The 26,137-nt window shown below is 45.3% G+C and overlaps 1 protein-coding gene across 1 annotated transcript in view; it reads left to right on the plus strand.

The window, feature by feature from the left end:
* GAB2 (GRB2 associated binding protein 2) overlaps window positions 1-26,137 on the plus strand; it is a 92,665-nt gene that overhangs the window by 587 nt on the left and 65,941 nt on the right. The window lies entirely within an intron of this gene.

Raw genomic sequence — 26,137 nt, forward strand, 5'->3', positions numbered from 1 at the left:
CCTCGCCTTTGAAGTCGTGTGTTTTAGGGAAGGCTGGAAATACCTTGGTCCCAAGGAGTAAAGGTACTAACGCATCTTGGATCGCCCCCAACATCCCTGTAATAGTCACTCTCCGCCATCCCGCGCACGGTTCCTATTAATCATTGAACGTCCGAACCCTTTGAAGGCAGCACCAGTAGCCCTTGTGTCGTTAGCGGCTGAGATCAAACACTTCAAAGAAGTTGTAAAAAGAGGGTCCAAATGCCAGCTCTGTCACATTCCCCACTCATTGAAAGAAATAACTGTTCTTTGGGCCCTCCACCTGATGGTCCCGCCATGCGCCACGAACATTAGAGCTCAGAAACACACTGCCATCCTATGACTCGGCAACATTGCTCCCTGGGATGAAGCTGGGGTCCCACTCACTGATGCCAGTGACTAGCCTCTGCCAGCTTGAGTTGACTGGAACATAGCCTCTGGGAGAGAGCTGGATGCTCTCCCTTCTTGGGGGGATGCCAGCCGGGTCATCCTTTGGTCCCCTTGCTTTTGCCTCTATGCATTTCGGGAATGGCAGGCAGAACAAGTGCGACTGGTGTCTCCCCAGTGCCTGGTATTGATTGATGGAAGCATCACTGCCTACCCTTGAGAGGGAGATGGATGTCTGTAGTCCCATACTGCAGGCTAGAGCAGGACTGGAGGGGTGTCTGATTTGTGGTGTGGTGCTATTAGCCTTGTCCAAAATGGGTTCAGCCCTGTAGACATCAGTCATACCACATCCCTTTGCATTAGACTGTGTGTCCAGTCACTCTGGGCAGTCCTTTCCTTGTGCCCTCTTTCCCTTTGAGGAAGTATCATGTTGGAACTGCTAGGAAATCCAGTTCTTTTGCTCCTTGTCCCCCAAAATGTACTGAGACAAAGGTAAACCTGGGTGTTCATATGGGAAATATCAACCCCTAATGAATATAGGCAGGCTTTGTGGGAGATGGACAGAATGACTTTGTGCATGCTGAACTATGGAGAATGCTTTTAGCTTAATGGAGCAAAGCACCTTCCTCCTGCAGAAATCAACTAATTGCTGATCCTGAGTCACCAGTGGCCTTAACTCATCAAACATCATTAGCTCCCCAGCATCTGCCCCATGAAAGGGCGCTCACATTGCCATCTGAATATCCACCTTGTGCTCTGGCATTCCAGCAAGAGCTGAATAAATCTGCTAAATGCTCTACATGGAGGGTGTGACACGCCGACGGTTAATGCTAATTACTGATGTGCATAAGAGTGCTTTTCATCCAGATACATCCCAAAGTGCTTTGCAAGCCACCTATGTTTTCAGAATGTCCTCATTCCCCCAAGAGGAAATGCGGCCGTGCTGAGATGTGCCCGGCCATCCCACGCAGCCTCCGCGGGGCAGGAAGCGATGCTTGGCAGATGTCACTCTGGGGGATCTCTGTGCTGGAGCGGTCTCAGTGCTGTGGTCAGTGGGACTTCCCTTCCAGTCACACCAGTTGCGCCAGCTTCCTGCATCAAAGGCTGGATTTGAAAATGCTGGCCTTAGCTTGGGCTGTGTCTCACTTGGTGGTGCCCCTGCCTTTACTTTTTAATGCACTATTATTGAGATTATTATGTTTATATAGCTTCAGTATGCATCCAGGGTGTTGGTGTGTTGATCAAGTTCTCTTCGATAGTGGTTCAGAGCAGCTTGCTGTTACAGAGCCTAAGGGTGATGGCTTTACTCCTGTAAAGTCTGCCTTCATCAACAACAAACCCACATAGTTGGACTTTGGTTTCCATGCACAAAAGGCGAGTTTTCAGCCACTGTGGTGTTATGCTTGCTTTTGTACGTCCTCAAAGGAAAGGCGCTGAATCGCTGGCTTTGCCACTTTCCTTATACCTTCAGTTTATATTCTGCTTTGAGACCTCAAAGGAGAAATCTCAGGCTGCAGGATGCTGCTAATCGGGTTTGAAGTTCCTGCTCTGGCTGTATTGACACAGGGTAGATGATAGATTTATTTTTTCTTTGACAAATGCATTTCAAATGTACGTGTCTGCACATGGGTGTGTTGCTAACGCTGTCCTTGAAGTGCTGTGCTTTTATAAGCCTGGTTTTGTTTTGCTTTTATTTTTCAAGGAGATCTTTGGCAAGAGAGGAAAGTGCTAAATTTTCTCTCTAACTTCTATCCAGAGTGATCGGGGAAGGGGACTCTTCTCCACACCTGATCCTTGCAGCGTTAATCTGCATTTACAGCAATACCTGCTCTGTTTCACTTCAGAGGATTGTGTTTATGTGAGATTGTGGGATATTTTATGTAGGACCTCTTTGTACAATGCTCGGGGAAATACTGGTGGTATTAGTTTCTGTTCTGTTGGGGGACATTCAGATGATCAAATGATGACTGCTTAAAGGTCGAGACAAAGTGTAACTTTTTTCTGCCTTGTAACTGCAGACAGGGGTTCATGTAGACCCTAGGCAGTTTGGCTGCAAGTGCTACTGTAGTATTGCTAATAAAAGCTAAGCAAGCAACTGAAGGTCAAAAGTAACAGAGGTACCAAAATACCTCCTTCCACCTCTGTTCTTCTTGGGACTCCAAGCTCCATCATCCACTTGCTTGATTCCTTTTTTTCAGACAAACACTTTCGTACATTCATAGAGTGGTTTGGGTTGAAAGGGATGTTTAAAGCTCATCTAGCCCAACCTCCCTGCAATGAGCAGGGACATTTTCAATTAGACTAGGTTGCTCAGAGGCCCATCTAGCCTGGCCTTAAATGTTTCCAGGGATGGGGCATCCACCATCTCTTTGGGCAACCTGTGCCAGTGTTTCACCACTCTCGCTGTAAAAAAAGTTCTTCCTTATATCTAGTCTGACTCCACCCTCTTTCAGTTTTAAAAGCATTGCCCCGTGTCCTGTTGCTACAGACTCTGTTAAAAAGTCTGTCCCTACCTTTTGCCCTTATGATTTTCATGCATGGAAGGCTCTTCTTGTATGCACCCGCAAAGCACAGAACTGTCTTTTAATTTTCCTCCTGGCTCCTTCTTAAAACACCAATGAAAAAAGAAAAAACCCTCAATCCCTGAACAAAACCCTTGACTTTAGTTGTGTGACCGATGAGCCGAGACCAGTGCATGTTGTGCCGGTCCTGTACTGACTCACTGTCTCCTGGTCCTCTCCCGCTGGACGTGCCTGTCTGTTTTCTCCTCTGTTAGACGTGGGTTTAGAGTGGTGTTTTGTGTCTGTCCGCTGCCCAGCATGATGGGGTTCGGGGGTGGACTGTCTGGCAGACAGGCAATGTGAAAAATAACTGCTGTCGTAGAGCAGCTCAGCTCCCTATCGTTAGATCAGTGCGCTCTGCCTGCTCATTTATGTACCATGAAGTCAGAGTATTTTCTGTCTGGCTGAGATGTATGTCTGCAGTTCTGACTAAAACAAAAGCTTCTCATCGTGTACTGGTTTTACAATGCTTTAATGCTTTGGGTGTTTTTTTTTTTCCCCTGTCTGGTTTAACCGGGGGGAGTTTAGCTTTGTGCATCAGTGGTCGTTTTTACATCAAGCAGAAGAAGTTTAATCAAGGTCATTGGAAGAGCTGCTCCTCTTCAATGGGGTGAGCAAGAAGAGGTTAAGTGGGGTATAATGGGCTAATTTACTGATCACAGTCCTATTCCTAGGGTAACTCCCTGATGATGGGCTTCTTTTGGTTCTTCATATCCCACCTGAAATGCATAGCAAGGATATCCTCCTTAAATGAGAATGTGGGATGTGGACTAAGTAGGACCACTGGCGCAGAGATGTTATAGGCTGCTCAAATGGTGGAGGTGCCAGGTGGAGTTTGACATGGTGCCAGTTGGGGTGAAATTTTATAGGAGGGGGAAGAAAGAACATCCCTTTATTGTGCAACAAAATACAAAAGATGGATATTGTGCAAAATTATCTCTTTTTTTTCCCCTCTTCTCTCTAAGGACTTTTAATGGGTCGTTCTCATGTTCAGCTGTGCCATGCCTAATTCAGGATGCTCCCCTCTACCAAAAATAGGAAATGGTTACAGAGACTCCAGAGAAAAGCACCAAAAAAAATGAGCAGAAACCTAGGAAACATAGAAAGACTGAAGGAAATGAGATTGTTTAGGGATGAGAGGGCTGAGAAGAGAAGTAGCAGTCACTGAGTATGTCTAAGGTATCTGTGAAGGGGAAGGGAGTAAACTGCTCCGCATGGCCAATGGTAGGAGGCCAAGAAGTGCTGAGCTTGAACTGCAGCAAGGGAAACAAGTGTTAGGAAAAACTTCCTAACCTCTGATTGCCAGAGAAGTGAAGCAGTGGAACAGATGTTTGGGATGGGCTTGGAGTCTCCATCGTGGCAGTTTTGAAGCACAGGTTGTCCAAACTCTTCAGAGAGCTGATCCTGTTTTGAGGCAGTGGAATAAATTTGACAAATTCTCCAAAAGTTCCTTCCAGTGCTAGTTTAGGTGAATTTATGGATTTTGAGCCTGGATCCAGGGAGGGATAGCAGGGAGGCTTAAGGGCACAAATTATGTCACCTGGGTCTACTGATGGGACTCAGGAAAGTCCTATGACAAGTTCTTTTTAGAAAGTTTTGACAGCACTGAACTTCATGACTTCACACTTACTCCAGCTGTGAAGCTGCCTGCTCCTCCCATGTAATCTCCTGGCTTGATTTAGATGTTTTAGCTGTTGTCATCAGCCAGATGATTCAGAGAAGGGATGAACACTTGCTCCACCAGAGAAGGTTTTGCAGGTCAAGGGGTGCATTTTGCTTGCAAGGGCAGTGCCTGCCAGCACTCCTGCCACACCAGCTCTCTTGTGCAATGCTGCACAAAGGTCCCTCTCTGTAACTTGTTTCTCTGCTGCATCATTGCTGATGAGTCAAAACACACGACCTCTTCCCTTTAACCTTCTCTTGGGGTCATTTTACTTGAGTGTGTGGCCGTATTCCTTTGCCCACTTAACATTTTCTGGAAATAGTCAGACGGCGATGTATTGCCATTGTAATACCCGTGATCTAATAACATGCAGATACTTGAAGGATGGTTATGGGGATGATGTGATGGAGTCAAACTCTTCTTGGTTGTAGCAGATGACAAACCACAACCCAGCTTTGGAGGTTCACTGCGTCTTACAGAAGCCAAGGGTCATGGTATAGAGGAGCAAGTTCCCACAGAGGCTGCAGTCTTTGGGGGTTTTCAAGACTTGGCTAGAAAAAATTCCAGCTGGCCTGGAACCTCAAATACAAGGCTAGGCTAGAGACCTCCTGAGGTGCCTTCAGCCCAGTGTTTCTTATACCTCTGTGACAAAGCCCAGCCTCCCAGAAGCTATTGGGCTGCATTAGCCCAGCTCCCTGTGAAGGTGGGTAGTCCTTGTTTTGTTTGCTGCCAACACAAGCAGCCTGGGAGAAGTGCTGTGCTAGGGCAGCTCTTCAACTGCTGAAACTCAAAGTAGTTTGGTCAGGGCTAACCCGAGGTGCATTGCATCGATCGAGGTGGACATGCCCATAGAGGTAAGGAGTATGTGTGTTGTGTGGGGAGTGAAACCAGTGTATTTTCCTGATACTTTGGCTTTGCTGAGACAGCTTGAGTGAATCTCCAGCTATCTGTCATGACTTCAGAGCAGGGTGATGGTCCTGGCACTCCACAGTGAATGTAAAAGATTGATGGTGGCAAAGCACAGGCTGAACTTAAGACAAGCAATACTTAGGGAAAGTGTATGAGGAAGCTGGCTTCGTTTCTCTTTGAAAGCAGGAGTGATATTGAAACCATTTTTTTTTCTCTTTTTCTTTTAGCAAGTATCAGATGCAAGACATGATGTAATAGTGTTTACCAGACTGAAGCACATAAATTATAGTAGTGACTCAAAGGCAGAAGAAATATTATTTATTTGGATTACAGTAGCAGCTGAGGTGACTGGGACTGGGGATGAATGTTCTGGGTGTTTGGGGAGACCACATCTGCCCTGAAGGGTCTGGTCAGACGGGGAAACCAAGGCATGCGACAAGTCAGTGATTTGGCTCACTTGTGTTCAGGGTCATTCCCAAGCCGGGAACTTGACTGTATGGTTTCTACCTGATACAGAGGTTTCTGAGCTGCTTGCAGGCTACTGGGGATGTGTGAAGCTATGGTGAGGGATTGCAACTGGTCCGGAGAAGTACATAATATTTCTAGCGGGGATTTAGATGATGAGGGTGCCAAGGTCACCTGGCGGCTCTCTGAGAGGAATTGATCCAAAAGATCTGGAAATTACTGCTTTTAATATAAATGACCCTTTCTTTCAGTACTCCTTTAAGTCTTTAAAGTCTCACTTCCGTCTCATAGTACTTAGGTGGATCTTGCATCACCTAACAGTGGTGACAAAACATATCTATCCCTGTTGTAGGAGGTATGAGAAATAAGGAAGAGAGATTTGATTTACTTCAGAGAGCAGATATAGAGCTGGAAGATGGTTTGCTGCAGTTCTGCACAGCCTCTCCACCTCTCAGCCTTTCTCCTTGAAATAGACCCATCCTGCCAAAGATTTGGGTAAAAAGAGTTTAAGCCCAGGATCAACAGTATGCAAATGCTTATTATCCCACACCATCCTTAGGCTGGGTAATTTTATGGAATTTTAATGGCAGCACACGGAGGCATATCGTTTGGTCAAGAGGCATTGTGTTAATGCACTGTTGTGATTTCTTCATCCAGAGCTGTGAGCAGGAAGCCTGACCCTGTCATTGGGCTGTAGAGATCCTGGCTCATGCCACCAGCTGGGGCACCTGGCTCTAGAGAGGCTCTCAAAGTTGCTGAGCATCCAGAAAGTCTTCTGGAACATCCTGAATCTATTCTATGGATCACTGAGCAGCACCTACAGCAGCATTCCTCATGCAGATAATTAAGCTAAGGGGAGACCTGACCTCCAAAGTTTCAGTTGGTATCTCCACAGTTTAGCAATAGTTACCGTAATTCTGTTTAAATAATAAAAATAGGTTGAGAAAGGAAAAATCCTCATTCTTGTACATCAGGTGGTCTCTGTGCCTTATCTCTGGTCCTTCCCCAGTATGTAGTGATGCCACCTTGAGAGGAGCTGAGGAGAGAAAGGCTGGGTTGGTTTTTTGTTTGTCTTTTCCAGTCTCTCACCCCAGCTAAGAAGACAAAGGGGTTAGAAGTGACTTGTTTACACTCTTGCAAACCACTGTCTTAATATCCCACCATGACTTGATGCTTTTACGCAAAAGCTTTCAGAGTTGCTGGTCTGGAAATGCTGGTCCCTCTTGCAGAGGGACAGGTCAGCTTGCTCCTCCTTAGGCTTTTTCTGTCAGAATCTGGAGAATTTGGATCAGCACTTGAACACCTTGCTGCCAAGTAAAACCAGCGTTGTGGTTATCATGTGATTATCATGGGTTAAACCAGCAGCAAATTGGCACTGAATGTGGGAGACTGTATGGGTGGAGCCGTGCAGAGCATGGCTGGTGACTGGTCATTAATGGGGTTCTGCAGGACTCAATATTAGGGCCACTGCTCTTCAACATCTTCATAAATGACTTGGATGCAGGACTCGAAGGGAAACTAAGTAAGTTTGTTGATGATTCTAAATTGAGGAGCTGTTGACTCCCCCAAGGGCAGGGACGCCCTGCAGAGAGACCTGGACAAATTAGAGGACTGGGCAATCACCAACCAGATGAAGTTCAACAAGGGAAAGTGCTGGATTCTTCACCTGGGATGGGCTAACCATGGGTGTTCGTACAGACTGGGGAATGAGATGCTGGAAAGCAGTGCTGGGTGTCCTGGTCTGTGGCAAGTTGAATATGAGTCAGCAGTGCCCCGGCAGCCAGGAGGGCCAACCGTGTCCTGGGGGGCATCAGGCAAAGCATCGCCAGCTGGTCAGGGGAGGGGATTGTCCTGCTCTGCTTTGCACTGGGGAAGTCTCACCTTGAATATTGTGTGCAGTTTTGGGCACCACAATAAAAGAAAGATATTAAGCTATTAGAGAGCATCCAAAGGAGGGCAACAAGGATGGTGAAGGGCCTTGAGGGGAAGCCGTATGAGGAGTGGCTGAGGTCAGTTCAGCCTGGAGAAGAGGAGACTGAGGGGAGACCTCATCATAGTTACAACTTCCTCGAGAGGGGAAGAGGAAGGGCAGACACTGATCTCTTCTCTTTGGTGAGCAATGACAGGACCTGAGAGAATGAAGCTGTATCAGGGAAGGTTTAAGTTAGATATAAGGAAAAGGTTTTCATCTCTTTTTTTTGGTAGTTGGACACTGGAACAGGCTCCCAGGCAAGTGGTCACAGCACTGACAGAGTTCAAGAAGTGTTTGGACAATGCTCTCAGGTACGTGGTGTACAAAGAGGAATTCCTCAAGGTCAGCATGGAAGCCTGCACAGTGCCATCGTACAATATGTCATTGATCACACCTAGCCATACAATGACTTAAATACATGCTGTGTTTAAATAGAGAATTAAAAAAAATAATATTAAAAAAGTAAAAATCAGCTTTGGTCAAAAAAATTTCTCCTAGTTGTCTTTAGCCTGCAAGCTGTACCTTTAAAGGACAGGAGGAAAATCTGAGTGCTGGAAGCATATGTTTCTTGCTGTGTAAGATAGCCAGTGGTGCCTGTTTCTCCAACGAATCTGGACTAAGTCCAGCAACCTGGGTGGGTGATTTCATCTCTGGATTTGTCTTTTCATATTTGGTTCCTATTTTCTTCTGAGCTCTTGCGCAGTTTTCCTGGAGAAGGTTACGATTTGGGAAATCTTGCATCAGTCTGGTTGTCTGCATTACACTAATACCTAGAAATGAACTTCTCCATCCAAATGTGAATATTCTCACACCAAAACGATGTGTGTTCAGGATAAGAAGGTCATTCTTGGGCCAGAAATGGGACATTTTTATTTATAGTTTAAATCTGGCTTTGAGGCAGGACCAGTTGAGAACAGCTCTTAGACATTTCTGAATTAAGTGTTCAGGGTGCCTCTTCTTTTCTGTTGCTTGAAAAGCTTTTCTATCTCTACCTACTCCAGACTCTTTCATATGGCCTCTGAATCTTTAAATCCTGTATGTTTGGTCTCTCTGTTGACAGAAATAATAATCTATTGATAGAAATGAGAATCTATTGACAGAAATATCTTCTGGTTGGTTTTTTATTATTTCTTTTGCTTTTTAATGCCTTTTGGACTGGTCCAAACTATTTCCATCATATCTCCTGGATATGATGGAAATATGATCATCATATCTCCTGGATATGATGCTGTCCTAATAGGATCTTGGTACTTGTTATGCATCTTATTCCATTTAAACCTGGTGTTTTCCAAAGGCATTTGCTTTGGAAGGCATTTAGACATCTCTTTGGTGGAGTTCCAGCTCCTGCATCCATATGGTAAGATGGAAATAACATTTTGAGTCAAAGATTTCTGGTCCTCTGCATTTCATAGATTTTCAGTGATTAAGTTTTGCTGATGATCCCAGCTGCTGCCTTTCCCATTCAGGTTCCTCACTGACCTTCAGAACATCCCCATGGACTTTGGTGTGACTGCCAGAGGTTGCAAGCTGACTTGCTAAACCAACTTCCTGGCCACTTAACATAATACCCAAACAGGGATTATGCCTTTTTTCCAAAACTGACTAGTAAATGTTCCTTTCTCTCCTCTCCTCTGGTGACACTGAGGTGTCTTGTAAATTTTCAGCTTCAAAGAGCCGTGTTTTGTGTACACTGTAGGTCTTGTACTGTGTGCTGCTGTTGAACAGGGTGATGGTTATGTTTATCTGCCTTTTTTTATCTCATAGTAATGTCAGTAATGATGCTAAATGGGGTTATTAGTCATTGCTACCAATCTGTTCTTCAGATCTTCATCCACATGCTTATTTAAGGATCTTTTGGATTTCTTTTGTTTATTTGTAGAGGGGAATATGTGGTTTTACTGCTCCCTCAAAGCTCTTCACTTGAAACAGTGCCCATGGAAAAGGAAAGGTTGGCTAATTTTGGTCCACCTTCGTTGCCCTTCCATTTAAAAGTCCCCTTTACCACCCCTGTAGAGGCCACCTCAGCAACTCCAGATCTCCTTTCTTCTTGTGCTGCTTTCACACAGGTGCTCTGTTTGAGAGTCATTCAGCACAGGAAGGGTCAAACACAGTAAGTCATAGAATCATAGAATCACAGAATGGTTTGGGTTGGAAGAGACCAACCCCTCTGCCCTGGGCAGGAACACCTTCCATGGGACCAGATTGCTTAAAGAGACATCCAACCTGACCTTGAACACTTCCAGGGATGGGGCATCCACAGCTTCTCTGGGCAACCTGCTCCAATGCCTCACCACCCTCACAGTAAAGAATTTCTTTTTAACATCTAATCTAAATATCTCCTCTTTTAGTTTAAAACCATTCCCCTTGTCCTGTCACTATCTGCCTGTGTAATAAGTTGCTCTTCTGTAAGCTCCCTTTAAGTACTGGAAGGCTGCAATGAGGTCTCCCCAGCGCCTTTTCTTCTTCGTGTCCCTTCCATAAATGCCCCTCTGTAAATGCCCCTTCTGACTTACTGCCAGCATAAAACAGCCGCTCTGCTTCCATGCCATCAACACCGCACACAGCTCCTTTGATTCTGAGTCACTGTGTTGTTCCTAAATAGCTCCCTCCAGATAGGAAGCTCCCAGGAAAACCTCATTTTCTTTGACCCAAGAAGAATCGATGACTTGAGGCTTGTGTTCTGCCCCCCTCTCGCCTTCCCTGCCTGTCTCGCCCACTGTCCACCACATGTAATGTCAAACTGGAGTTTCCAGTGGAGCTGTGGGAAATAGAAGGGCTCATTGTTTTGGGGGTCAGGGCACAGGGCTGGGGTGGCAAGAGAGAGGGGAGCAGAGTTGGCGGCTGAGCCCTGCTGCTACCTCCAGCGTGGCCTTATGTTATCCGTAGTGGCAGCCGGGCACACAGTGAGCACTCTGTAATCGTGGCTTCTTAAAGCCCTTGAGGGAGGGGAATAAATAATGTAAATGAAAGGAATAAAAAGAAGAAATGCAGAAGATACAGGATATAGGGAATGACAGGGAGTGTTTTGTGTACGTATGGGCTCCTTCTGGTAGTGCTAAGCAGGAGGAGATGCTGAGAAATTATGTTGATTGGTCCCTGCTCAAGGCTTGAAATTGGGGATTGAGGTTTGAACTAAGCCCTGACTGTGCAGGTCCCTCTCTGAGCCCTCTGTGTGCATGGAGTGAGTCAGGACAGGGAACAAGGAGTTTTCCTGCCAGCAATCAGGACTTTATGCTGCAGCAAAGTGTGGGTGGGTGGACCCCTGACACCAGGGGGTGTCTTTGGAGAAGGGTGATGAAAGTGATTAGGAGTCTGAGAAAGCTTTACACAACAGGCCTGCAGTGAAGGACGGCCACCTTTCAAAGAAAGTGAATGAGAAAGTGTCCTGATAAAAGTCCACAGGGCTGCAGTCCACACAGTGGAGGGTTAGCGTTTTAGCTTGGCTTCTGGGACTTCTTATGTGAGCGCCCCAGGGTCCTTCTTCCAGGAGGTGGCTCAAAGTGTTTGGCACATCACCAAAGAGAGAGGCGTCCCAACCTATAACCTGAATCCACCCTTGGAGAGGCGAGATTTGCACTCAGAAGAGGTGATCAGGTGTGTCTGATCCCTCAGCATCAAACGCAGACAAGGAGCTGCTCACAGATGTTAAAGCCCATAAGATCTTTTTGTTTCTTCATCCTTCAGCAAGTTCTGACTCTGCTGTTGATGTGTGATGGGGGAGAAACATGCCTTCTCCTACCAACTCTGAATTTGCACCTTTAAAGTAGATGAGACATGAATAATGCAAATATCTGCAATTTTAGAAGTTGATACCATGAAGAAAACACTGGGAAGGAAAAAAAATGGTATTTTGAGGTTTAAACCAGTCAAATATTTGAGAGCGGGTCTTTCCAAGGGATGGGGCTCCCTCCACATGGGGCATCCTTTGATCTGAGACTAGCTAGATTCAGCACCATATCCATAGAGTTGCTCCCAGAGCCGTTTTCAGCTATTGCTTTACATTCCCTTCAAAGTCAACCCAAGGGAGGGCCTGAAGGGATCAGGCCATTGTCTCAAACACTTGCAAAACACATTGGCTGAGGCTTTGACTGGGAATCAATCAATACAGTCCTTTTAGCATCAAATCAGTACAGCCAGCTGGCATGCAGGTGGGCTGATGTATCATATGCTGTCACGGGGACGTGTTTCGAGGAGCAAGGTTTCAAGGCAGAGTCATGTCTCGAGAAGAAGGTTGTCCACAGGTTTTTGTTTTGTTTCTTTTTGTTTAATACTGAAGGCACTTCGCATGCAGCAGAAGGCAGGGAGTCTTACGGATTGGTGTCATGGATGTTGCTTCACAAAATACTCTATGCTCAGTAGTGTTAGATGTTCACAATGCAGTTAACAATGAGTATTTGTCTTGGGGCAGATGGAAACGGCCTCATGTGTTGGTCTAGGCTGGAGCTGCAAAAAGGATGTAAAGCAAATCCTGTCTTATGCAATGCATAGGATGTTTATGAGGCTTTTTGTATGAGTTTTCAGTTAACTAGGGTGTTTGATGAAAATGTTCAGTTGGTGATTTTTCTCTGTTCATCCTGCTTCTTGGAAGAGTCTGCCATGACCAACTCAGTGCTGTTAGGTGTTGTTGTTAAGGCCGTTGGGGTGAAGCGTGGACCTGCTGCTCTGACACACTCGGAATTTCAGATAGAATTGAGTTGTTGAATATCACTTGGGGATGAGAAGCTTCAAGATTTGCATTTGTAATTAAGAAGAGCTTTTAAAGCCTGTTCTTTGCATTTCTTTGTACCTGAAGCCTTGCACTAACCAACCGTAGCTCGTGTTGTGGAGGAAGGTGAGAAGCCAGAATGACGTGTTTAGGGTTTACATGTTCCTCTCTGCTGTGTGCATTACTGCTGAATCAGCTGTAATTTAGGCAAGGTTTAACCTTACTTTTTCAGTGTGGAAGGACCTGGTCAAAACTGTCCTTGAATTTCTTTCCTTCAAAGCATGGGCGACTTTTGACTTTATGTATATATATATATATTAAAAAAACCCTGAAAACCAACAAAATACCAGTTTGCTGGAAAACCAGACAGCAGAGCATGATCAGAAACATGGCTGTGGTGCTCTCCAAGTTATATCTCAGACATCCATTCCCAGTCGGTGTCTATGACTGGATATTATATCTGCTTCTTCCATTGTGCCACCTTTATCCCTTTTGTCCCCAGAGTCCAGTGGGATGGGCTGGGCTTGGGTTCATTTTCTTTCTCCCAAGCTTTGGTCCTTGCACTTTCAACTCTCAGTAGTACTCCTCCACCTACCCTGAATATTCCAGGGTCTTGGCATTATAGTACTGAGGAGAGTTGTAAACACAAATTATTTTGGCTTTACACATCCCAACAGAGCAAAGAGTTGGCGGAAGGTGTTGGACACTCAGTGGATTTCCAACCTTTCCGCCCTTGTGCTGCCAGGTTACTTGCTGGACTCTTGGATCTTCACTGGCCCTGCTACATAAATAGGAAATTACAGTGTACAGAGATTAAGTGAATTTTTCAGGGCCTGCAACAAGTCCATCGCAGAGCTGGGAACCAGACACCAACATCCTTCAGTCTCATCTTCATCTTCCCATTTCTAGGCTGCATCCCAAAAGTCTTGTGTTGAGAAAGTCCAAGTTTTCTGAGCCAGATTTGCCTTGCACGTGCCTTGCCTTGAAGTTTTCAGATGAGGTTAGGAGTGAATTCAGTCAGTTTAAAAACTCAGTCCAGCTACCAGACAGGAAAACCGGATGAGTGGAAAGTCAGTCAGACATGGGAAAGGAGGGAGAAAAGGTGAGCGGGTGTTGTGGGCAGGGCGGGACATTGGTGCCAGAATTGGTGGATTTATTCTCTTTCGGGAGTAAACACGTGGCAGGGCACATGCATGTGTTGGTGGGTGAACTCGGTTGGGTAATAAGAATAAATTTTGGTCAGGTTTTCAGAGGCTGGAACTAAAACATGGTATAATAGTGATGTGTATAATTTTGTACGGTGAGACAGTAATTTACTGTGCTGTTTTGGCCATTAACGCAACAGCTAGAGGCTGTTAAGATAATTTAGTGAAGGTTTGTGGTTATAAATACATTTCCATCATGACTAAGGATTCTAATAGAAATTAACTTCAGCCAAGGGTGTTTTAGTATTTTATTTTTTTTATTGCATACTCCCTAGTGTTTCTGTTTTGACTTATTAATCTTAAGGAATAAGCTGAGGAATGGCTATTAAACATTTTTTAATGTAGAAAATAGGAATTGTAAAAGCAAAAAAAAGAGTACTGGATGTTGCAATTAATTTAGCCTGATCCAGTTGTTCAGCGGGGGGACTCTGGGGTGTCCTATGCTTGGCTGCTGATTCTAGAGACATGTTGGGTAATGTGCAAGGCTATTGTAATGTAATTCTTTGTCGTATACATGTTTTTCACTTGGAGTGTTTTGGGTAAAAGGGAAAATAGTCTTCTCAATCCTTATCTTGTGTGAAGCCAAGTTGTTGTGCAGAATTAAAATCTGATTTTTGAAATTTAAACACAGCTGCATCCAAATGTCAAAGTGCCCACATATCAGCTCAGGACCTCAAAAAAACCCAGGACCTTACCCATGGATTTCTAGTCCTGTCCCGCATCCATACAAAGATCTCCCTTCCACCACTGAGAACAGGCAGTATGAGCGATCTGATCTGCTGTGGGAATGCCTCAACTCTCCTACTCTGCCGTCTTAATCTGAATAATAACAACAAAAAGTCTAAAGGCTTAGTTTGGAATTGGATAACTCCAAAAATAGTCTCTCCCTGAAGATATCTCCTACTTCCTGCTGGGCTGGAAAAGCTGTGCTGACAGCCTATGCACTTGGATATTTAGGCATCTTCTGGAGCCTAAAGCATGAAGGAATGCAAAATAATAGAGGGATCAGTCAAACTTGTTAAATTTCAGATTAGCATTTGGTTTGTGCCTCAGAAAGTGTTCTCCCCCATGCTCCTCCTACACAGAAAGGCACTTGAGCCAAAACCCAATGTTTACAAATATTTTTGAGATCTTCCAGGTGCTGGAGCTCAAAAGTTTTTGAGATCTTCCAGGCTAGACCCTCTTTCTCTAAATAATAGATCTTGGCTTGAATGCTTCTGGAAAGTGTGGACCCCAAACAGAGCTGTGTTGGCTCCAGCTCTATCTTCGTGTAATCAGAAGTGGGGGAACATGATGTATGAAAAAAATCCTCTAAAACAACGAACTTCTGTTATTTTGTTATGTTGAAAGGTCTCAGACAGTCTCAGGGAATAGCTGGTGAGTCTTAGGAGTTTGTCATCAGGAGCTTTATCTCCAGTTGTCTTCAGGACAATGGGCTGAGCATAGAGGTGGCAGGCTCGGAGGATTTTTCTCCACAGCTCTGCAAGCTGCATGTTTTGGTACCCTCATCTTCCCGTTTAATCTTAGTCTTCCTTTCTCCTTTTCATGTAATTTGTAATGTTTAGGGGGTTGTCAGCAGGAACCCACTTTTCCCAGCATGTGACTTGTATTTTGATCGCTGAGAACCTGGTTTTATGGCCCTGAGTAGAACCATCTCTGTAAGTCCATCTTAAGATGAGTAGGGATGAGCACAGAAAGGCTGACATGGCCATTCTCATGTGCAAAGCATCCCAGAAACTCACTCTGAACCTCTGCCTCGACACAGCCATGCTGTGAGGAGAAAATCCCATTCCAAGCAGGACTCTAAAAAACCATGGCTAAAGTATAAAACAACAGTATTACTAACCTGACTCAACTTGGGGTGAGCCTGGGCTTAGGAAGCTGGAAAAATCTACATTTCCAATGTTTTTTATTAGGAATTTTAGTGTAAAACTCTTTCCCCCATACTCCTGCATATAAGGTTTCCACAGAGATTACTGGGACGATGCAGGCAGCTGGAATTTTATCCCCAACCACACCAGCACCAGCTCTAAAACCCATGTCGGGAACAGAAGTTTAGAAACACAGTCTCAACCTTTCCCAGCTTGTTTTTCCCATCTGTTTTTAACAGCATGTTCTTGCCACTTGGACCTTTCTGGGCTCGATCTTGTGATCCCTGATGTAGTATGACATTTCCAGTTTATTAGGAATGCTTTTGTTTATTTGCTGGGTGGTTTTTTTTTTTCTTTCTTTCTTTAATTTTTTTCCTTTTCCCTAGGTTGTGTGGAGGCTTTCTGCCTTAGCTGCCAATACAAATGTCCCCTTCGTGCTGGGAGGTGCCACCCACACCCGTCCTCTCTGAAATCAGGACAGTTATCTCAGCAGTTTCAAGTACTTTGAGTGGTTTGGGGACTGTTATTAAACAAAAAGGAAGGCTGATTATATTTTTCTGTCCCTTCCTATCATTTTATAATGAAAAGCTAGGTCCTAGAGCACTGAAGTAAATGAGTTTTTAAAAGTCAGTCACTGTTTTTAAACTTAAGGAAGACCAGAAAGAGGGGGGGTCAGGACTGGAGTTTGCTGGTGGCATTTTCAGTTTACCCAGCCTGTCTCTGCTTTTCTTAGCAGATTGAGTTTATTGCCTGTTGCATGCAAGTGTGAGTTTGCTTCTAAACTGAAAATGGCTCAACCAGCCTTCATGTTGCTCTGTCTTTCCATTTTGCATAGAATTCACCACACTTTCCTCCAGTGCTGGGCAAATATCATCAACAGATGAGTATGAGTGGTAGGGCATGCTGCTCTCCATAACCTACATGTCCTTCTCTAAAACCTCCTTTGTTGTCCTTGAAATAAATTAAATGGTGACTTTCTGAGACCTTTTTCCAGTTCCTAGTTGACATAAATTCCACTGTAAAACTTCAGAAATGGTTAATAGCTGCCAGGAGGGTAAATCTAGCAAGTGCCACATGGCTGCAATGAGCTGGGAGTAGAGATGAGGCTGATTTGTTTTGGGTCAGTTCAGACTGCACCTCAGCAAAGCTTCAGGTCCAAATCTTTAATTTCTGTGACCTGTGAATTGATCCTTTGATCAAGTAAAGGTGATGCTGAACTCCTGCACCTGTGGCCCTGTACAAACAAAACCTACAGTCACAGTCTTGTGTGGGAAATCTTGTTCTTTGCCATGAGCATCAGAATTTGGGTCTATAACCATAAGGATTTGCAACCAAAAATTATTTACATAGCCAAAACTACCCAAAAAAGCTCAGAAAGTCCTGGGGAACTCAGAACTGCTATGTCTGCTTTTTGATTCTTTAAACATTGGCCTTCCCAGGAAAGCAGAGATGCCTCCAGAGACCCCACAGCTCTGATTGCTTCCAACCAAACAGCAGGGCATGTTTCTGTCCAATGAATCTGGTTTCTGCATCAGCTTTCCCATTGACCAGCCTTTATGTTGTTCTGTATTTTCATTCTGCATAGAAACTCCAGCACTTAGCTCCAGTGCTGGAATATCATCAACAGATGAGTGTTGATGTCAGAGCAATACTTCATAGTATCGTAGAATCACAGAATGGTTTGGGTTGGAAAGAACATTAAAGACTGTCTGGTTCCAACCTCCACTGCACCAGGTTACTCAGAGCCCTATACAACCTGGCCTTGAACGCTTGCTCTAAGGCAAAATGAGCTTCTTAATATCTTACCCCAAATGAACTGGAGACCATAACCACTCCTGGAGATTGTCTGGGACATGCCTTGGGCAGCATCTGCCCAAGGATCTTCCCAAAGACCTCACCTCCTCCCGTGCAGATTAAGATTTGCTGGTACCCAGCATTAAACAAAACTGAGGTGAACCTCATCTTCCTGTTGCAATTATGAGGTTTGTTTAATGGCAGACACCATAAAAATAAAAGGAAGCAGCTGTAAGTAGGACTGATTGCATGTGCAGATGCTTTGGAGCAGAGTCAGGGGGACAATCTGCATGTGGCAACTGGTCCTCAACTGTATGCCTTGTCCAGGACTGAGGGATACAGAGGATGAAACACCAGGCAGTACCAGTCCGCTTGGATGGATTCATCTGACTTGTTGCGGTACGCTGAATTAGCCTTTATGGGTTTATTTTTAACAGTGGGGAAGGCATTGTCTGCTGGAAATAAAAATGATCAGTGTGTGCTTGGGGTCCTCATCTGGCTCGAAATGGCTCCATGGTGGATATGTGTCACAGAGCCTTTGACCATCACTCTTTGCAAGCACTTGGGGAGGGAGCTGTGAGGGGATAAGGATGGGGCGGATGCTGCTGAGCCTGAGTGGAATTCAGCCTTCTGGGGGCCTTTGCCCTGGGGATGCAGTGGTTTCATGCCCGCTCAGGACCCTCTTTCAGCTTCTGTCTCCCTGTTTCCCTAGGGGAAGTGGCTGCTCATTTTTTCTTCACTTGTTAGACTTGCTATGGGTTTTCCCTGCTGGCAGATTCTGAACAAGGTTTTCAATATTCATAGACGTAACTACATCATGAAAAAGGGGCCATTAGTTCCTCCAGTTTGATCTCAGATCATTAACTCCACGCTACTGCTTTCCTTTACCATCTTTTATTCTCCTTGTCCTTCCTAAGTGTTGTTTGTTTTTTATCCTTCTGTGTATCCTTTCAGCAATAGTGCTAGCATATTTATTAGTATTAATTGGCATATGTGCAACAAATGTCATGCAAGGATCACAGAAGCCGTTGCCTTGGAGAAGTCGGTGTATTTATCCCACATGGGGAATCAGAGGCACCAAAGAAACCAGATGGGCATCAGCTGCAGGCACGCTCCAACAGAGCTGCCCATGATTTCTTCCTAAAAGGCAGTTTGGACCTTGCAATCATTGGCACATGCTTGCTTTGAACTACTTCAACTGTGCCCTGGAAACCAGGTGCTACCCAGGTCTTTATGCCAGCAAACCTGCCACCTTTCCTGCCACCTTCAATCCTGCAACCCTTCCTATTATGCTATCCAACACCCTCCCCCCGCCCGCCTGCTGTGGGCTGGAGCAGTGCTGCAAAGCGAAGAAGAAAAAATAATAGTAATAATAGGAGAGACCTGTTCCGGAGATGATAATGATAATAATTTTCTCGAAGTGTCATTTCAGAGCTGCCTATCTAGGTTTAAAACAAGGCAGGCAGAAGGACCAAAGCTGGGGCTTTATGCGGAGTTGGAGGGTAAAAGTAAAGATAAGAGGACAAAAAGGAAGGATGAAGTCCCACTTTATTACGTTTTTACCCCTCTGAGCTGCCTCTCAGTCTTGACGGGGGACAATAGGCACTTGTTCCCAGTAAATGTCCCCTAGTCAACAGCCTGTGCTGTGGAGGGGACTGGGAAGGGGCTCCCGGGAGTTTGACCATGGCCCTGAGCCTCCGGGACTCGGCTCAGCCTGGCCACCCGCCTGCGTCCCGCTGCGCCAGGGGAGTTTATTTTTCCAGTGCTCCTACTCAGAAACATTTGGCAAAAGGAAAAATTGTGGAGGAGGTTTAGCTCAAGTGAGCACAAAAACATGTGTCCTTGTAGTATATTGCTTGCTGAGTGGTGGTTCAGGGGTTTTTTTCTTTCTTTTTTTTTAAGCGTAACTGAGAGCTTGGGAATCATGTGAGGAGGGTGGGGGTGATGCCTTTCAGATGGACTTAGGGCTATGTAAATACAAGAAGGAAAATCTTTTCTGTGTGGTGCAAGTTCTCATCCTACTTTGGATGAATGAGTGTGAAAGTGGCAAAGTCTTAGGAAGCCTTTCAAATCCTCATCTAAAACCTCTGTCTTAAGCTACTGTGACCCCCAGAAGCCCCTGCATGAAGAAATGGACTACAGTATCACACCAAGTCCTCTTTTCTTGCTCCATGACCTGGTCACTGTAGGGGAAAAAGGGACAAGGTGTAAAAAAAGTTGGCTCCTGGACTTTAAAACTGGGGAGCAAAGAGCTGCCCCCCTCCCCTTATCCCCAGTTTATTCTTGCACACGGGCTTCTCTCTCCTGCTCTCCAAAAGTGAAACATTGCTTCATCCAAAGATGAGATGCTGAGCAAACAAATCACGGGTCAAAGTCTCCCCCTCCTTCCCCTGCCACATTCCCATCTGCACATTTTTGTGCGCCATCCCCGCTGCCTTTTCCCATGCCCTTTTGGGGGGGGCAGGGTGGGTATGCTGGCTCTCAGCACAGCGAATGCAGATGTGAGCTGCCTTTGGTGGGCAAAAGGGAAGGGAGTTGTTTGGGGAACAGTTTGGAAGTCTGGGCAGATGGTTTCCACTCTGCGCCGTGAAGTGAGATCAGCAGAATTTTTCTTGAAGGGAAAACGATGCAGCACCATTTTGAGAAGGTAGTTGCTGGTGATGAAGTCCAAATCAAATCTGCACTAAACCCTTTCTTGAGTTTGGGCAGGTGCAACTGGGTGAGAAATAAATCCCCTCTTACCCCATGGGGATGTGGAAAAGGAGCGATGCACGTGGATTTGTCTACCCTAGGATGGTGCATTCCAAGGAGGAGCTGTGAAGCTTGGCTGGTAGCAAGATTGGGGATGTAAAAACGTATTAGATGAAACCCCCGAGCACGCTGAGACAGCTGCTAGAAAGGAGGACTGTAAGGCAAAGAGGAACCACAGAATTTTAGCAATTTTGGAGAAAACCTGAATGTTATGAGTGCACTGTTGTGGGGCAGAGGATTAGCAGAGTGGAAGGTGGTTGCATTTTGGCTTTCTTTTTTTCCATATAACATGGAGACCATTCACTGATCAAACCACCTTGTAAAGTTTAAACTCATACCATCCAGGAGTCTGGAGGGCTCCTGCTTATGTCTCCAGAAGGTGTGGTTCCTGAGTGAAGTGAGCCTGAGGGTACTGCTCCGGAAGGTGGAGAGGTAGTGATGCAGAACCATTATTGCATCTGCTAGTCCCTGACATCTGTACCGCCTTGGCCAAAAAATCCGTGACCCAGAAAAAGACGGAGACCAGGGTTTGCAAGCTGGCGTATTCCACTGAGTTTCAAGAACCTGCTGTAGCCAGATGAATTCTCCTTGGGCTCTTTCTGTAGACAGTTATTTTGTTTTCTGGCCTGGAGCTGATACAAAAACACTAAATGAGAATTTAGTAGTGAACTGATTCGATCACAGGACAGGCATGCAACTCACATCTCTGTCTGGGAGGCTCTGTACACGAGACTGCTGTGATACCCACTCGTGGGAGAGTTTGGCTTCTATGTGCAGAAGCCATGCCTGGGATGGGACATCCCATGAGCTGGTTTCTAGCTGCTCCATCTGATTGTCCTGGGAACTTCGCTGTTTCTCTTTTTCCCGCTGTGGGACTGACCTGAGGTCGTTGGTTACCCTGGGGTAAAAGACAGTGGTCCTGCGTGAATCCATGGTCCACAGGAGTCCAGGAGAGAGGCCAGTGGGGGTACTGGAGAGAAGACCAGCTTACCTCTTTCTCATTCAGTTTGGGAAGCTGTGGTTTTGTCTATTAGGGAATAATTTTGCTTTAGCATGTGCTTCTCCCCCCATCTGTGTTCTGCAGGATGGGAGAGGTTGCCTGCAGAACATATCATGTTTAATCTCAGACTCTACTGAATCCTGAACGCAGCAGCCATGATATTCCATAAAATAGTACAGGACTGAGATGTGAAAGGATCTGGTTGGGTGCTCTGACCTTCTTGCAGACTCTGCACCTGTGTAAAGTGTTAATGCAGTTCCTGCAATGAAGAGTTTTGGATTTGTCACCTCCAGATGGTAGACCTCTGCACTGGTCTGCTGAGCCCAAGGATACATGGCCAAGAGGGATAAGTCTTTTAAAAGCTAATTAGTTGGTTTTGTAGTGTGATTATCTTTTTGTTTTCACCCTCTCCTTCATTTTTGAAGGTGCTGTGAAGTACCATCTGTGAAGGACTTTCCAAGAAATCATCATTAGATGTCTAATATGGTCCTTGGGGGGTTTTGTGTAAGTGTTGTTGGGGAAACTCCATCTCCTAGAGTAAAAATCCCATCTGGGGTAAGAGGGACTAATTTGAACATTACCATGGAGATCTAACAGGACATGGTCCAGCCTGGTCTCAAGTGGCTGCAAGATGCCATCTTGGAGTATAGTGATTTTCAAATGATTCTCTTAAGGATGGGTGGCAAATCCACCAGAAGATGGGCATCTGACTCCTTTGTGCTCATCATGCAGGAACAACAGTTTATCTCTGGCAGGTCCCTGCCAGTGAGGTCCTTATCGACTACTCATACCTTGGCTCAGCCATACCTTCTGTTCTGGGCCTCCAGAGACTGTGTATCCCATAGAACTGCTGGGATTTTCTATCTTACAAAGTCTGGAAGCTGGGCATGTTTTATGTCAAATGCTAATGGTGTAAAATCTTGAACAGAGCTGTCAACACAAGCTGCTGGACTATCTCAGCAGAGGAGGAGAAAGGGACTTTGACTTCTCATATCCCTACCTTTCCACTTCTGAGTTTTCCTGCATGGCTCAGTCAAACCAGTCCTTTCCCCAAGAGCACACATCATAGAAATCTGACAATTTGCCTTCTTCCTGCAGTTTTTGTTGCTTCATCGGATTCAAAGTGTTGACTCATCACTATTTCTTCACGTGATTCCCTTGAAATAACTTCCCCCAGGCAGGTGGCATGAGGACTGGACAGCCTCATTGGCACAACTTCTCTTTGAGAAGCTGCTGTAGTGGCTGGTTCCTCTGAGGTGATTCTGCTTTGTAAAAGATTTTTAACTTTTCCTAAAACCATATAGGGGAAAATCTTCTTCAACAGGATTTTAACCTAAAAGAGGACAGCTCTTTTGAGTGACTTAGAGTCACAGCTGACAGCCTTGTGTGCTGCATATCATCTGGGTCTCAAAAGCATTTCTGAAATCTTGAATGAAAAGTTGCTTCTCTTGAAACATCCTTCCTCCCTCCCATTGTATACAGTGTCAGCAGAAACCCTGACACTGAACACGAGCTCATGCACCACCTCTTGTGATATTGTCAAAACCTTTCTAATTTAGACTTCTCTTGCCTTTTAGGGTTCCTTTTTTGGAACAAACCCAAGGTTTTCCTGCAAGAGCCCAGGGCAGTCATCTAGAGGAACAGGGAGAAGTGATGCTGATGTTGGTCTTTGGGCTGACCCTGCAGCCCATTACTTGTAGCATTCTGAGCACTCCATCCCCTTTCTGAATGCTTCCACACACCCCGGGTGCCAGCTAGCATCACTGTCTAAGAATGAGAAGTAATTTAGTTCCTAAGCAACCTCTCGCCTGGCCTCTTGCTAAAGAGTGACTTAGCGTTTTCCAAAAGAAAAAAGAGACTGTGGATAAGGATGTGTCAAGGCAGGTTCTTCTAATGTGCTTAACGCTCCAAATGCTGGTTTAATGAGTGTCCACCAAGTGTTGTCCAGCTGGGTCACTGCCAATGGGGTCAGCGTGCTGTGGAAAGCCGTGTTCAATCTTTTTGGGGCAAGCTTGAAGAAGGATTAAAATCTGTAGCTGTTAGGAGTGTTCTAGGATTGTAAGGACTGGCTTTTTCCTTATTTCTTCTCACTGCTTTCATTTTCCTCTGACCTGAAGATATAAGCTTGAAGAAGGATTAAAATCTGTAGCTGTTAGGAGTGTTCCTAGGATTGTAAGGACTGGCTTTTTCCTTATTTCTTCTCACTGCTTTCATTTTCCTCTGACCTGAAGATATTTTGCTATTTGCCACCAGTTTTATTGCATTGTTCCTCCCATCCCTTCAAAAACCCAGTAAAGTCAACAGATGTAATTTTGTGGCATGTTTCCTCTGTGGTCATTGTGGAGTTTATTTCAAGTTCAGCAATGCCTGAAAAATGAAGGAATAGGTCACATCCCTGTCCTAGCCATCTCTGTCTGTCTGAGGTATATTTCTGTCACCTCCATTAGAGTTAGTTATACCTCAGTAAATCAAGATCTTTACCGTATTTATCCTTTTCATATCCGAGTAAGGCAAAGCTTCAGATAAATCATGATTTTCCCAGGTTATTATTGTGGAGAAGCCAGAGCCAAAGCATCAGGCTCAATTTGTACCTTCTGAGTGTATGTCTTTCACAAGGGACATGCTGACTCCTGACCTGCTGTTTTCATTCAGTTCCTCCCAAACCTGACCCATCAAGGGTCTGAACTCCTCCATTGAGCTGGGAGGTTGGAGGTTGGGAGTGTGTTGTGTTTGGAGATGCAACTGCAGGGAAGGGACAAGCAGCTTGAAAGGAAAATGGAGGAAATGAGATGGAGGGGATCATCCACTAGAGCCTAGAATCAGTGAGCCTGCAGGAACTTCTGGCACTCACCTCATTCAACCCCCTTTCCCACAGCAGGGTCAGCAAGTGCAGATTGCTTAGTATTTTGAGTATCTCCAGAGGTGGAGAGTCCACAGCTTCTTTGGGCAGCCTGCACCAGTGTTTGACCATCCTCACAGTTAAAAAAAAAAAGTTTATCCTTATGTTGAAGTGGTATTTCCTCTATTTTTAATTTGTACCCATTGCCTCTTGTCCTGCCATTGGGCACAGCTGAGAAAAGTTTGTCTTGGTCATCTTTAATTCCTCCCCATCAGTATTGATCAGATCCCCCTGAGCCGCCTTCTCTCCAGGCTGAGTGGTCCCTGCTCTCTCAGCCTCTCAAATGTCAGATGCTCAAGTCCCTTCATCACTTTTGTGGCTCTTTTGTTAAACTCTCTCCAGTACATCCATGCCTCTCTCCTACTGGAGAGCCCAGACTGGACCCAGCATCTAGTGCTGAACAGGGAGGAAGGGTCCCCTCCTTGGACCTGCTGGCAACACTCAACCTAAAACAGCCCACAGGGCTTGAGACTTTCTTTACTGTGAGAGCAACTTGCTGGCTTGTGGTCAACTTGGTCTCCACTAGGACCACCCAGTCTGGCAGATAAAGCTGCTCTGCAGACAGTCATGCCCAAGTGAGACCCACGTCCCTGTCCAGTTATCTAGCACATGCTTCACTAGTTTGTATACCTTATGGGAGATAATTTGAAAGAAGGCATTACTAACATCCCATTAAGAAGCACCCTCTGCTCTGACCGAGCCAGTCATCTCCATGTAGAGGTTTTTCACACTGGTCAAGGGTGATTTGGGGGTCTTATTGCTGAAGTGAGCAGGGTCAGAGGGGATTGTGGAAGGTGGAGGTGACTTAGTGATAACTGCAGCAGATATTTCAATTTTCTTGGAGCATTTCAGCTGCGATAATGTAATTAAATTAAATGCTCTAGCAACATCCAGCAGCAGGGGAGGTGTTGCTGGGCAGGCACAGGGCTTCTTTGTGGAGCTCAGCAACACACAGGGGTTTGTCATTCAGGATTTGCCCCTGTGGCTGCCCCTGTAATGGGTGTGCTGACGCCAGCCCATCTGTCTTGATCCACTCACATCCCTGTCTGCCAGAAAAACGGGTCTCCTCTCTCCATGCTGCTGTACGTAAAGCCACATCTCCCCTCTGTCTTCTGTGCAACTTAGTTGATAAGTGCAACATGCAACTTAGTTGATATGCAATGAGGAGCAATTTATATTTTTTTCTTTATTTTCCCCTACTTGCATCACTTTTGCAGAGCTCAAAGAAATACAAATAAGAGTAACAGCTTGGTACACTCATAAAGCCAACAGCCAAGAGGGGCTTTGCCTGAGGAGCAGTTCTGCCAAGTAAAGTAATGCTTCCTAACACAGCTGATTGAAGCCAAAGATGGCACAAGTGTGGTGAGCAAGAAGCTCACCAGCTCTTGAGGATCAGGCTGAAGCCAGGAAGAGCCAATAGCAGATTTGGGAGTAGGACCCAAGCATGACCCAATGGTTGTGGATGACCCCTTTGTTCAGCAACTTGTCTATATATTCTAGGAAAGAAACACTATTAATTTTTTTTCCCCTTTATTAAAAAATAAAGTCAAATGCTCTGGCAGAGAGTCAGCATGCAAGGAATGGGCAGGCACACTGCCTCATTTGTTGGAATGGCCAACAGATTAAATTAAGGTTTAAAAAAAATTAAAAATTAGAGAGGGAGAGAGAGAACAAGTGTTTTCTATGAGCAGAGTTCATTCACAAGTCACTCATTTCTCTTGCTCTTCAGGGAGTGATATGAGACAATTAGCTAATTGGTTTGGGGAGGTAACCTGTCAGTGACTCAAAGAGGAAAAGTCTCCTGTGCAATTTGACATAAAGAATATATTTTCAGCCCATGGTGACAGCTGCAAGCACCCCCCATTAAAATCAGGATGTAATGGCTGTAATAACGGCAAACTTGGAATCCATCACAGCGAGGGAAAAGCAATGAAAAA

Source organism: Pipra filicauda, unplaced genomic scaffold, assembly GCF_003945595.2.
Source record: "Pipra filicauda isolate LSUMZ 115617 unplaced genomic scaffold, ASM394559v2 scaffold335_size1511353_pilon, whole genome shotgun sequence".
NCBI lineage: Eukaryota > Metazoa > Chordata > Aves > Passeriformes > Pipridae > Pipra > Pipra filicauda.